Below are 15,246 nucleotides of genomic sequence, written 5' to 3'. Positions count from 1 at the left end.
GATCAAATAAAAAAAAAATGGTTCACTTTTTTACAAACTTTAGGTTTCTCATTGAAATTATATACAAACAGCTTGTGCAATTATAGCACAAATGGTTGTAAATGATTCTCTGGGATCCCCTTTGTTCAGAAATAACAGACATATATGGCTTTGGCTTTGATTTTTGGTAATTAGAAGGTCGCTAAATGCCGTTGTGCACCACACTTGTATTATGCCCAGCAGTGAAGGGGTTAATTAGGTAGCTTGTAGGGAGCTTGAAGGGTTAAATTTAGCTTTAGTGTAGAGATCAGCCTCCCACCTGACACATCCCACCCCTAATCCCTCCCTGACCCCTCTCAAACAGCTCTCTTCCCTCCCCCACCTCACTATTGTCACTGCCATCTTTAGTACTGTAGTACTGGCAGAAAGTCTGCCAGCATAAAAATAAAAGGTTTTTTTTTTTTTTTTTTTTTAATTATATATCTTCTGCAGGGTAGGACCCCCCCTTACCACCCATCTTTCCTGAACCCTCCAAACAGCTCTCACTATTAGCCACCATTTTGGGTACTGTAAGCTGTCTGCCAGTACCCACTTTCAAAAAAATTTCCATTTTTATATAAATCAAACTTTTTCTGTAGTGTAGCTGCCCACCCTCTCAATAGTGTGTCTCCCCCTCCTAGATCCCATTCCCAACATTATTCCCCCCTCCCTCTTCCAAATTCCTCTTCCTCCCTCCTCTCCCACCACTTCTTGTTAAGTGGTTCCGCGCCCGGTAAATTTTAGCTGGATGTGTCATTCAGATATATATATATATATATATATATATATATATATATATATACAAAATTTTAAGGGAAACGGCACACTCCAAATTAGCCAGCCACCTGGGGCTCCACCAATAAATGCATAACAGAGAATTGGGATGATTCCCACAGACGGCATCCGTTTTCCTTTGGAAAATCCACGGAGCAGACACAACAGGACTTTTTTCAACCGTATTTAATGGTGATAGAAATGACCAGAAAACCAAACGTTTCGGCTCTCACAGGAGCCTTTTTCAAAACAGACATAACAAACAGAATGCAAACCCCTCACCTAAATACCCACCTTTAGAAATATGTAAGCCAATCAGGCAGCTTATGCTGCACACGCCTTCCCCACACACGTCCCACTGAACACTACAGGCGCTGTTGGTAAAGACGTATACAGGTGACATCATCACGCGGTATATGCCCACGTCGTCATTAGCGTGACCGGTTGTCATGGAGACCGTCTAACACAGTTGCATCTCAACCGTGTTAGTAGACGGAGTTGGAGGTGTGACAGCATGAGATGGCTGACAGATATGGGCATAAATTAAATAACACACCATATAACCATAAAGTGCTAAACATAAGCGTCCATAAGGGACAAACTAAAAGGTGATATCTAAATGTACACTGTTGCTCAAATTAGATGAACTATTAAACATCAACAGATTGTCATACTGTCTTGCCCTCTATACCCAATGTGGTTTCAAGGCAAACTTAGTACATTAAGGAGATTAAACTCCATAATTCATATAAGGGAAGCCCACATCAGTAGGGGGTAAAGAGTTAACACATCATGTCATCAAGAAGTATGTAGAAACTTGTGAGGACGACTCCCACACAGGGCTAATTATTTGGCCCTATAGCAGCAACCAAAGTCAATATTTGTATTGAGTCCTTGAGGGGTGACCGTGTCCAGGTTGATTATCGGGCTTCCAACCATAATAGAGCCACGTGATCAATAAATATTGTTTGCATAGACAAAATAGAATGTCCAGCAGTCAGAATGTGATGTGCCACAGGCTGATCTGAGCGTCCCCTGTCCAGTGCCTGGTGTATTGCCGTCTTGTGATTGGCAAGCTGTTCCCTAAAGGACGTCACTGTCTTGCCAATGTAGTAGATCGAACATGAACAGATGATGGCATATATTATAAACTCTGAGGTACAAGTCAATCTGTGCTTAATCTTAAAACGTCTGTTGGTATGTGGGTGTTGAAACGTGTTGCCAGTAATTAAACTGTTACACGTCACACAATTTCCGCATCTGTAGCATCCTGGCTTACCCTTGGGTAGCCACACTTGTTTCTCATAACAATGTATTGGATTGTTCAATACCAGAAGATCCCTCAGGTTGCTCGGTCTTCTATATACCATGTGTGGTGCCAGAGAGTCAAGGAAAGGAAGGCTTGTGTCCTTAGAGATCACCATCCAATTTTTCTTGATGGTGGTAGTTAGCAGTTTTGAGCCAGGAGTGTAAGTAGTGTAAGTAGTAGACGGCCCATCAGCTGTTTTCCTTATTGTAAGTGCATCCTGTGTCCACTCTCTCGCTTTCAAACTTTGTTGCTCAATCAAGGATAATGGGTACCCCCTCTGTAGAAATTTTTGGGACATCTCTCCTAGTTGCTTATCTTTACGGGAGTCGTCGGTATTGTTGCGGACAACCCGCAGGAGCTGTGAGGAACTGACCCCATCTTTTTGAAATTTGGGGTGAAAGTTACTATAATGCAGGATGGAATTCCTATCAGTAGCTTTCTGAAATAAGGTGGTCTGCAGTTTGTACCCACTCAGGGTCTCAACCTGATGGTAAACTCAAGACCATTTAGACTGTTAACCCATTCCAAGAGGGCTTCAGGGGTACCACTCCAGATCAAAAAGACATCGTCTATATAACGACGATAACATTTTATGGGATTCTGCCTGTAGAAAATATTTTGTTTATACATAGACATGTAAATATTGGCATCAGATGGGGCCATTGCCGTCCCCATTGTTTGTAAATAATATTCGTTTTCGAAAAGAAATATTTTTTTTCTCCAGGCAGAATTCCACAAGATGGAGTAAAAAATCAATCTGAGGACCAATATAATGACCATTGTCAGTTAGCAATTGTCTAACCATTTCAACCCCATGTGCATGTGGTATAACAGTATATAAACTTACCACGTCCATGGTAACTAAAATGTCAGTATATTTTATGTCTTCAATATGCTTCAACAGATTTATCAATTCAAACAAATCTTGCAGATGAGATGGGGTATTTTGTATCACCGGTTGAAAGGTAAAAATAAATAAATTCCGCCAAGGGCTGTAAGAGTGACCCCCTGGCCAACACAATTGGTCTACCTGGGGGGCTATCAAGCAACTTGTGAATTTTAGGTAAGAGATACAAAATTGGGCAAACCGAATGATCCACTGTCAGATAGCCAATTACATCATCATCAATTACACGTGGGCCAGACCAAAAAAATCATCAATGTGTTTTTTGAAGACCCTGGTTGGATTAGTAGACAATTGATGATAAGTAGTCATGTCCCGTAATTGTCTAAGTGCCTCAAGTTTATATTGGATATAATCCAATACAACTGTGTCACCCTTGTCCGCCGGTCTGATGACTATATCCCTGTCAGTCAAGAGGGATTTAATGGCCTGTCTCTCATCCTTGCTCAGATTATCTCTACCGAGGGGAATGGCTTTATACTGCTCAGTGATAGAAGAAGTACATATATGATGGAATGTCTTGATAGAGGAGTGTGTGTTGGGGGGTTCAAAGGCACTTGAAGTTTTAAAGAATTTAGAGATATAATCCCCTTTATCCTTAAAAAAATCTTTTAACAATTGCGTCTGAAACCTTAGTGTAGGTACAAGTGATAAACCCCTATTAAGTACTTTTAGTTCATCAATTGTCAGGGGGCGTGAGCTTAAGTTATATACCTTTGTTTTGTCTTTTTCTGCGGTTCTTTTTGCCCCTCTCCCTCCTGAGGCGTCTGTGTCCGGACCCGGGGATAAAGGGGGCTTCTGTGCAGATCTGGTGCTCACTGCACTCTGTGTGGGAACTTGTACCCCTGTTGTGCCTGATCTGTGGATTTTCCAAAGGAACACGGATGCCGTCCGTGGGAATCATCCCAACATGCAGGCCACACTTGCTGGGTTTCAGACAAACCAGAAGAAATACTGAAGTTTGTCTGAAACCCAGCGAGTGGTGTCTGTATACATTCTATTTATAGCCCCTACCGGCACCCTGGTTGTTGTCATTTTTGGTTAGTGAGAGTGCAGTTCCTACTATTTCTGTGTGTGTGTGTGTATAAATATATATATATAGATACAAACACTTTCATTGGTGTCAATCGGCTCATTGGTGTCAGTGGGCTGGTATCAATTATTTACCTGCAGTGTATGCTACTTGTCTTATGCTGTTCTCCCACTGAACTGCCGCTACATGCACACAGTACACATGCGCAATGGCCTTCTGACTGGCCTGCCGTATACTCCTTATGTGCACATTGGGTTATGGCACACCAGCAGGGCTGACAAGGCCCGGTACTGGACCACGGCCCGGCTGTTGAGAAACCAGGGTCTAGAGCACTACATGGCAGTGCTGCCATGTAGTCCTCTTACAAATTGATAACCGTCTTGCAAAAGTAGAGGAATACTGCTACACAAAGATCAAATAAATCACAACTTAGTGTAGGCAAAAGTGATAAACCCCTATTAAGTACTTTTAGTTCATCAATTGTCAGGGGGCGTGAGCTTAAGTTATATACCATTGTTTTGTCTTTTTCTGCGGTTCTTTTTGCCCCTCCCCCTCCTGAGGCGTCTGTGTCCGGACCCGGGGATAAAGGGGGCTTCTGTGCAGATCTGGTGCTCACTGCACTCTGTGTGGGAACTTGTACCCCTGTTGTGCCTGATCTGTGGATTTTCCAAAGGAACACTGATGCCGTCCGTGGGAATCATCCCAACATGCAGGCCACACTTGCTGGGTTTCAGACAAACCAGAAGAAATACTGAAGTTTTTCTGAAACCCAGCGAGTGGTGTCTGTATACTTTCTATTTATAGCCCCAACCGGCACCCTGGTTGTTGTCATTTTTGGTTAGTGAGAGTGCAGTTCCTACTATTTATGTGTGTGTGTGTATAAATATATATATATAGATACAAACACTTTCATTGGTGTCAATCGGCTCATTGGTGTCAGTGGGCTGGTATCAATTACTTACCTGCAGTGTATGCTACTTGTCTTATGCTGTTCTCCCACTGAACTGCCGCTACATGCACACAGTACACATGCGCAATGGCCTTCTGACTGGCCTGCCGTATACTCCTTATGTACACGTTGGGTTATGGCACACCAGCAGGGCTGTCAAGGCCCGGTACTGGACCACGGCCCGGCTGTTGAGAAACCAGGGTCTAGAGCACTACATGGCAGTGCTGCCATGTAGTCCTCTTACAAATTGATAACCGTCTTGCAAAAGTAGAGGAATACTGCTACACAAAGATCAAATAAATCACACCTTAGTGTAGGCACAAGTGATAAACCCCTATTAAGTACTTTTAGTTCATCAATTGTCAGGGGGCGTGAGCTTAAGTTATATACCATTGTTTTGTCTTTTTCTGCGGTTCTTTTTGCCCCTCTCCCTCCTGAGGCGTCTGTGTCCGGACCCGGGGATAAAGGGGGCTTCTGTGCAGATCTGGTGCTCACTGCACTCTGTGTGGGAACTTGTACCCCTGTTGTGCCTGATCTGTGGATTTTCCAAAGGAACACGGATGCCGTCCGTGGGAATCATCCCAACATGCAGGCCACACTTGCTGGGTTTCAGACAAACCAGAAGAAATACTGAAGTTTGTCTGAAACCCAGCGAGTGGTGTCTGTATACATTCTATTTATAGCCCCTACCGGCACCCTGGTTGTTGTCATTTTTGGTTAGTGAGAGTGCAGTTCCTACTATTTCTGTGTGTGTGTGTGTATAAATATATATATATAGATACAAACACTTTCATTGGTGTCAATCGGCTCATTGGTGTCAGTGGGCTGGTATCAATTATTTACCTGCAGTGTATGCTACTTGTCTTATGCTGTTCTCCCACTGAACTGCCGCTACATGCACACAGTACACATGCGCAATGGCCTTCTGACTGGCCTGCCGTATACTCCTTATGTGCACATTGGGTTATGGCACACCAGCAGGGCTGACAAGGCCCGGTACTGGACCACGGCCCGGCTGTTGAGAAACCAGGGTCTAGAGCACTACATGGCAGTGCTGCCATGTAGTCCTCTTACAAATTGATAACCGTCTTGCAAAAGTAGAGGAATACTGCTACACAAAGATCAAATAAATCACAACTTAGTGTAGGCACAAGTGATAAACCCCTATTAAGTACTTTTAGTTCATCAATTGTCAGGGGGCGTGAGCTTAAGTTATATACCATTGTTTTGTCTTTTTCTGCGGTTCTTTTTGCCCCTCCCCCTCCTGAGGCGTCTGTGTCCGGACCCGGGGATAAAGGGGGCTTCTGTGCAGATCTGGTGCTCACTGCACTCTGTGTGGGAACTTGTACCCCTGTTGTGCCTGATCTGTGGATTTTCCAAAGGAACACTGATGCCGTCCGTGGGAATCATCCCAACATGCAGGCCACACTTGCTGGGTTTCAGACAAACCAGAAGAAATACTGAAGTTTTTCTGAAACCCAGCGAGTGGTGTCTGTATACTTTCTATTTATAGCCCCAACCGGCACCCTGGTTGTTGTCATTTTTGGTTAGTGAGAGTGCAGTTCCTACTATTTCTGTGTGTGTGTGTATAAATATATATATATAGATACAAACACTTTCATTGGTGTCAATCGGCTCATTGGTGTCAGTGGGCTGGTATCAATTACTTACCTGCAGTGTATGCTACTTGTCTTATGCTGTTCTCCCACTGAACTGCCGCTACATGCACACAGTACACATGCGCAATGGCCTTCTGACTGGCCTGCCGTATACTCCTTATGTACACGTTGGGTTATGGCACACCAGCAGGGCTGTCAAGGCCCGGTACTGGACCACGGCCCGGCTGTTGAGAAACCAGGGTCTAGAGCACTACATGGCAGTGCTGCCATGTAGTCCTCTTACAAATTGATAACCGTCTTGCAAAAGTAGAGGAATACTGCTACACAAAGATCAAATAAATCACACCTTAGTGTAGGCACAAGTGATAAACCCCTATTAAGTACTTTTAGTTCATCAATTGTCAGGGGGCGTGAGCTTAAGTTATATACCATTGTTTTGTCTTTTTCTGCGGTTCTTTTTGCCCCTCCCCCTCCTGAGGCATCTGTGTCCGGACCCGGGGATAAAGGGGGCTTCTGTGCAGATCTGGTGCTCACTGCACTCTGTGTGGGAACTTGTACCCCTATTGTGCCTGATCTGTGGATTTTCCAAAGGAACACGGATGCCGTCCGTGGGAATCATCCCAACATGCAGGCCACACTTGCTGGGTTTCAGACAAACCAGAAGAAATACTGAAGTTTGTCTGAAACCCAGCGAGTGGTGTCTGTATACTTTCTATTTATAGCCCCTACCGGCACCCTGGTTGTTGTCATTTTTGGTTAGTGAGAGTGCAGTTCCTACTATTTCTGTGTGTGTGTGTATAAATATATAGATATAGATACAAACACTTTCATTGGTGTCAATCGGCTCATTGGTGTCAGTGGGCTGGTATCAATTACTTACCTGCAGTGTATGCTACTTGTCTTATGCTGTTCTCCCACTGAACTGCCGCTACATGCACACAGTACACATGCGCAATGGCCTTCTGACTGGCCTGCCGTATACTCCTTATGTACACGTTGGGTTATGGCACACCAGCAGGGCTGTCAAGGCCCGGTACTGGACCACGGCCGGCTGTTGAGAAACCAGGGTCTAAAGCACTACATGGCAGTGCTGCCATGTAGTCCTCTTACAAATTGATAACCGTCTTGCAAAAGTAGAGGAATACTGCTATACGTCACTGCTGAGGCCCAATGAAGGCCAAAACGATCGTCTGGGGTTGTGTGTTCCTTGTTCAGAGATTAATTGCCTGGTATTTTGGCGCTGAACTGACCATAATAGGCAGGATCAGACTGATATACTACAGGAAAATTCTACTCTGTGAAAAGCATTACTGGGCTAAAAGAAGTTGCACCCAGGTGGTAAATCGCCATAGAACAGGCAAACAATGGTATTGAGCTGCTTGTTCATTCCTGTGAGTGCACTACTCTCTATGTGTATTTAGTCTCCCTAAGGGAAAAAAGGGGCAAGCAGACGTGGACTCCTTGCTCAGTGTGCCTAGAGGAATACTGCCATACCTCACTGATGAGGCCCAATGAAGGCCAAAATGATCGTCTGGGGTTGCTGTGTTCCTTGTTCAGAGAGGAATTGCCTGGTATTTCTGCGCTGAACTGACCGTAATAGGCGGGATCAGTCTGATATACTACAGGAAAGTTCTACTCTGTGAAAAGCATTACTGGGCTAAAAGAAGTTGCACCCAGGTGGTAAATCGCCATAGAACAGGCTAACAATGGTATTGAGCTGGTTGTTTGTTCCTGTGAGTGCGCATCTCTCTATATGTATTTGCAAAAGTAGAGTGCCAACATATTCTGTAGCACTAAAGCATGGTACGATGTATAAAAAAGGCAACTAAAAATTATGAATAATAAGTGGGCCCTACACACGAGCTGCCACCTGATGTAGGTTTTTTTTTTTTAAGAAAAAGGTGGGTTCAGATACGTAAGGTGATGTTTATTTTCTTTTTGTTACCTTAGGGGGTGTTACGTTAGGGGTGTCTGGGGGGTTAGCTGTTAGGAGGTTAGGGGGTAATTTGTGATGGGGATGTTTGCATATTAGGGGTTAATAGTGTAGCGCGGTACTTTGTGATGGGTGTGGGGGATTAGGGGTTAATAGTGTAGGGGGTACTTTGCAATGTGGGGGTGTCGGTTTAGGGGTTAATAGTGTATCTGGTACATTGTGATGGGGGTGTGACTGTTTAAGAATTAATAGTGTAGCGGGTACTTTGCACTGGGGGTTGGGGCAGATTAAGGTTTAATATTGTAGGGGGTACTTTGTGATGTGGGGTGGTGTCGCTTTGGGGGTTAATAGTGTAGTGGAGTACTTTGCGATGGGGGTACGACAGATTTGGGGTTAATAGTGTAGTGGGGTACTTTGCAATGTGGGGATGTGTTGGTTTAGTTGGTAATAGTATAGTTAACTTTTTCCTCCGGCCAAACTCTTTAAATGAACTTTCAAGTCGTGTAAAAAGTTTGAGTGTAAAATACAATTTCGTTTGAGCGATCACAGCTTGTAATACGAGTGCACATTGCTGCTTCATGCTACCCATAGAACATAAGGGGAGTGTAAATTACTGCAAATTCTCAGAAATAAATTTGCGGTAATTTAAACACCACACCACATGTAATATGGATTTGAAAGCAAAAAAACGATGCAATCTTTTGATCGTGTTTGCGTTCCTTAAAGGTGAGTTTACTTGTGAAACATGTAAGGCACGCTCCTCTTACGTTATCTCGGTAAACATGTGAGCTGAACTGTATGTGACGAATTTTCCGCAAATAGCTGGATTGCCTGAAGTATATAGTTACTTTTGGACACTATCAGCAAATTGGCAAATTCACTGTGAGAGAAAGAATATCACTGAAAGAGCCGAGTATCGAACAACTGACTGGTATATTCAGGACATTGCAGTGCCTGTGGAGGATATCTTGGAGTGCCTGCACTAAATTTAAATGCTGGTGATTCCTCATACATTACTTCTTTTATTGTGAGTTGAACTCTTAAGGAGGCTTGGGATTTTTTGTGAGTTTTCTTGATCTATATTCAGTGGCGGCTGGTGACTTTTGAAGCTGGGGGAGCACTAGCCCCGCCCCTCAGATGGCTCCGCCCATTTTAATGTGCGTGTGTGTGTGTGTATATATATATATATATATATATATATATACACATACATACACACACTCTGCCAGTTACCTTAACACATCCTTAGGAACAAGGTGAGGGCAGTGTGTTATGTGTATTACTGTGTGTTGTTAAAGTTTGTGTGTGAGGTATGTACATAACTAAGCTGTGTTATGCACACAACACACACAACCACATATGCACACAACACACACACCAACATATGCACACAACACACATGCCCACATATGCACACAACACACACACCCACATATGCACACAACACCCACATATGCACACAACACACACACACACATATGCACACAACACACACACACATATGCATACAACACACACACCCACATATGCACACAACACACACACCCACATATGCACACACACCCACATATGCACACACACACACACATATGCACACAACACACACACACACATATGCACACAACACACACACCCACATATGCACACAACACACCCACATATGCACACAACACACCCACATATGCACACAACACACACACATATGCACACAACACACACATATGCACACAACACACACACTCATATGCATGCATACCACATATATAAATATATATATATATATATATATAAAAATATATCACCCTTTAGTTTACTGTGGGACTTTTCATAGACCATGTATAACAAAATACTGTTACAGACTGATTGCACTGCAAATTAGGATAAAAGTAATTTGAAATATTGAAGGAAACCCCACCAGCACAAGAAAACATGCTGCACTAGTAACTTGTGGTTATTAAGCATTTTTAATGTTTTTATAAACATTTGATTCCTGAATACTGTAGTTAAGTCATCATTCTATTAAAACAACATACCTTCCAATATTTCAAACTTCCAAAGAGGGACACCCTTTTAGAAAGTGTATATGTATATATATATATATATATATATATATATATATATATATATATATATATATATATATATACTAAGCATTTTTCACAGCATAACAACCATTTCTAACAGGAGCATAAGGGTTAAAAAAGCATGATGAGTTCTGCTGGGAGCCTTTATGTCCTGTCCTGCATGGCAGCACACATTATTTACAGCCCCCTCTTACCTCATTCAGTATCAGTGTAATTATTCTTCACACAAACACACACAGTACTACTACTGCCTGCCCTGGGGTGTTGGCTGAGACACGGACAACCTCTGCTGCTCTTGAGCTAATAAATAACCGACTACACAAATAAAATAACTGCTTAGATATTCCCACATACAGCGGAGGATAAATATCTGCTAAGAACTGCACATTCCAAAACCAAAGCACATTTTTATTGCCAGTGGCTGGTACATATAAGGGACCTTGCTGTCACAATGTGTATGAAGAGTTAATTCAGGATTAAACATGAAAATACTATATGGGTTACATAATTTGACTTTTATGACGTCTCTATTAAAACTTTTTTTTTTATTTAGTTTTTGTATTTCCATCAAAACTAAACACTTTAAGTATTGAGCAGTTGCCTGGAGGATATGTGCCAGAGAGCAGTGAAAACTGCAGGGATATCACAACAGCCAGGCTCAGCCGCTAAAGAGTTAGCTTAGTAAGGTCAGGTCAGGCAGTGACAGTCTCTCAAAGAAGAGTAGAGCTTCAAATATTGCTGTTTGCCACTCAAAAGACACTGCATTCTTTCTCCCTGCTCCCGCGCTAACTGCCTCTGCAGATACTCACAGACAGACTGTGAAGAAAAGCAGGGGTGCAGGAGAAGCAAAATGAAAAATGTCATGCCACGCTAACTGCCTGCTCTACATCAGTTAGCAGCAGGGTGCTCCTTAGGCTTCCAAAGGCTGGCTAGCACCAGCAGCAACAATTAGGATAAAGACAACACACCTTGTTAGTTGTTACAGAGCTCCTTTCCACTCAACGGCTATCTCCTCAATGAGATTTTCGCGCCGTTGAGGGGGAGGAGCCTTGTGAGGGCGGTCACATGACGCTAGTAGCGTATCAGAGGTGAGACTCACCCATGACAGGCAGACTGGGAGGAGCCAGAGCACAGGCTGAAGTCAGCTCGCACACTTCAGCCTGTGCGAATAGGGCTCAATTACCAGTGCCGGGCTGGGAGGAGCAACGCCTGCACAGTGATGCATAGAGATCACTGTGCAGGATAGGGTTTTGCTTGATCGCACGTGCGATCAGTGTGACAGTGTCTGGTCTGGTGTGCACAGTGCGCGCACTCGCGCAGTGAGACTCAGCAGCCCGAGGAGGAGATGCTAGTGACTGATGCGGTCACCTGGGTCCTAGCTCCCTCCTGCTTCAAGTTCAATCTATCTTGACTAGTTGACTTACTACTATAATGGTAAATGGTGTGGTACTGCTGTACCGGTCCTACAGCCTACAGGATGAGCTAGTAAACAGAGCCTACATCATGTTTAAACAATATAATAACACACACACTAATAAAAAAAAAAAAAAAATAAACAAATTTTTTTTTGGCTGATTTTTTTTTTTTTTTTGGCTCAATTTTTTTTCCTCCTTGCCCCCTGGGGGGTTCACGTGCGAATGTGCACAACTGGAGGAGCCTCCACTGTCTATATTAATAAAATACTACACTATAGGCTAGATTACGAGTGAAGGGCAATATTACTCCCTCGTGAGTGCAATATTACCGCTCAACTCAGTAATACCAGTGCATGTGTTACAAGTGAGGCGAAATGCAAACACGACCTTGTGGTCACATTGCCTGGAAGTCTTTTGCTCACGAGAGCGTGCTTTATCATTATTATTATTATTCTTTATTTATAAAGCGCCTACAGATTCTGCAGCGCTGCCCATGGGTACAAGGATAAAAGTACAACAGAGAAACAATACAATAAGAGACACCATTTTACAGACAAATACAGGGGGAAATGAGGGCCCTATTCCCGTGGGAACATATAATCTAGATGGGTGGGAGGATGGGAAACAGGAGGTGGGGACTGCAAAGGTGAGAATGATATTAGTGAGGAGATAGATGAGGGTAACTTGTTGGGTAAGTGAAGTTAGTTTGTTAATGAGTCGGGTGATAAGCTTCCCTGAACAAAAAGGTCTTTATGGAACGTTTAAAGGAGGAGAGGATAGGGGAAACTCTGACAGCTCGATGGAGTGCGTTCCAGAGGGTTGATGCCGCACGAGAGAAGTCCTGTAGTCTAGCATCAGAGGAGTTGATGGTAGAGGATGCAAGAAGCAGGTCATTGTTGGATCTTAGGGGGCGGGTTGGGGTATATTTGTTGATGAGTGAGGACAGGTAGGGTGGGGCAGCGTTGGTGAGGGCTTTGTAGGTCAGGGTGAGAATTTTGAATTTAATTCTGCTGTGAATGGGGAGCCAGTGAAAGGACTCACAGAGAGGTGCAGCAGAAACAGAGCGTCGAGAGAGGTGGATTAGCCTTGCAGATGTATTTAGGATGGATTGAAGGGAAGAGAGGCGGGAGAGAGGTAAGTAATTACAGTAGTCAAATCGGGAAATTACCAGGAAGTGGATTAGCTGTTCCATAGGCTTCAATGGGAGCCTCGTAATCATGCCGTCAGACACTGAAAACCACCTAGCACAGCGCAGGGGGCAATTCACTCAGCGTTGGGCAGCCATAATTAAATATATAGGTATATGAATATATACATATATATATGTGTATATACACATATTAACACATAAATATATATATATATATGTATAAGCATATACATATATATTTAAGATAAAAACACAGTCCCCATTCACCTCTATGTAAAGGCACTTTGAGTGCCATTTTTTTAAATTTATTCTCACTTTAACCCCTTCTAATTGCTATGTGCAGTTTTTTAATAAAAAAATAAAAATGCTAATATTTTATTTTTATTTGAAAGGTCTGTTCACTTTATTTGGGGGACAATTTGGGCAACTTTTTATCATTCACCAGATCAAAAGTGAAACCATGGAGGGCGTGTCTAGGCAACGACCTAATAAGTCGCAATATCTGTGGATCTCAGTGCGATCTGCATAATCCGCCAATTATTGCAACAATTCTACACAATTTATCAAAATGAACCTCAGATTTGATTGAACTAAAAAATATGAAAGCAAAAGATCCTAAATATGCAGAGTTATTGACCATGGGACCCAGATCTGGACCGTTAAATACCCAGGTGGCTGCCTTCTAATGAGGATTCAACACCGCCCCCTCCCATTGCATTGGCTAGTACAGTCACACAACGACTGATTTTGCTCTCTTATTAAAGGGACACTGTAACCAAAAAATTTCTTTTGTGGTTCAGATTGAGCATGAAATTTTAAGCAACTTTCTAATTTACTCCTATTATCAAATTTTCTTCATTCTCTTGGTATCTTTATTTGAAATGCAAGAATGTTAGTTTAGATGCCCGCCCATTTTTGGTGATCAACCTGGGTTGTCCTTGCTGATTGGTGGATAAATTCATCCACCAATAAAAGAGTGCTGTCCAGAGTACTGAAACAAAAAAAAGCTTAGATGCCTTCTTTTTCAAATAATGATAGCAAGAGAACGAAGAAAAATTGAAAATAGGAGTAAATTAGAAAGTTGCTTAAAATTGCATGCTCTTTCTGAATTACAAAAGAAAAAATTTGGGTTCAGTGTCCCTTTAATGTTTTCAAGTAATTCCAGTGAGAATACCTTCCACGGCCTATACCAATGTACCAACCACTTTACTGATTTCAAACTAAAATGAAATTATTTTGTATACAGCGCCAACATTACAAGATACAAGCTCCCAAAATTAGATCCCTAAAATTTTAAAGATAATAGATATGAATAGAAGGGAGCGCCTAAAAAAGTCTTAAGTATCTACATATGCTAAAATATCAAGGTTAAAAATTAATTTATTACAAACTTAACATATGGTAGGGTACCCTATACACAATTCAGAATTACAGATAAAAGCTATTAAAACATTTAAAACCAATTATGATCAATTGATTAGGGGTTGGTCAATTCCTCAAGACAACTATCATCAAATTTGTGAGGAAATAATATAGCTGTGAATAAAAATAAGTGTCCAAGAAAAAATAAATAAATAAATATATATATATATATATATATATATACACTGTGTGCAGAATTATTAGGCAAATGAGTATTTTGACCACATCATCCTCTTTATGCATGTTGTCTTACTCCAAGCTGTATAGGCTCGAAAGCCTACTACCAATTAAGCATATTAGGTGATGTGCATCTCTGTAATGAGAAGGGGTGTAGTCTAATGACATCAACACCCTATATCAGGTGTGCATAATTATTAGGCAACTTCCTTTCCTTTGGCAAAATGGGTCAAAAGAAGGACTTGACAGGCTCAGAAAAGTAAAAAATAGTGAGATATCTTGCAGAGGGATGTAGCACTCTTAAAATTGCAAAGCTTCTGAAGCGTGATCATCGAACAATCAAGCGTTTCATTCAAAATAGTCAACAGGGTCGCAAGAAGCGTGTGGAAAAACCAAGGCGCAAAATAACTGCCCATGAACTGAGAAAAGTCAAGCATGCAGCTGCCAAGATGCCACTTG

The sequence above is a fragment of the Bombina bombina genome, chromosome 5 (assembly GCF_027579735.1).
Source record: "Bombina bombina isolate aBomBom1 chromosome 5, aBomBom1.pri, whole genome shotgun sequence".
Lineage (NCBI taxonomy): Eukaryota > Metazoa > Chordata > Amphibia > Anura > Bombinatoridae > Bombina > Bombina bombina.
Note: the sequence above shows the minus strand (reverse complement) of the source record.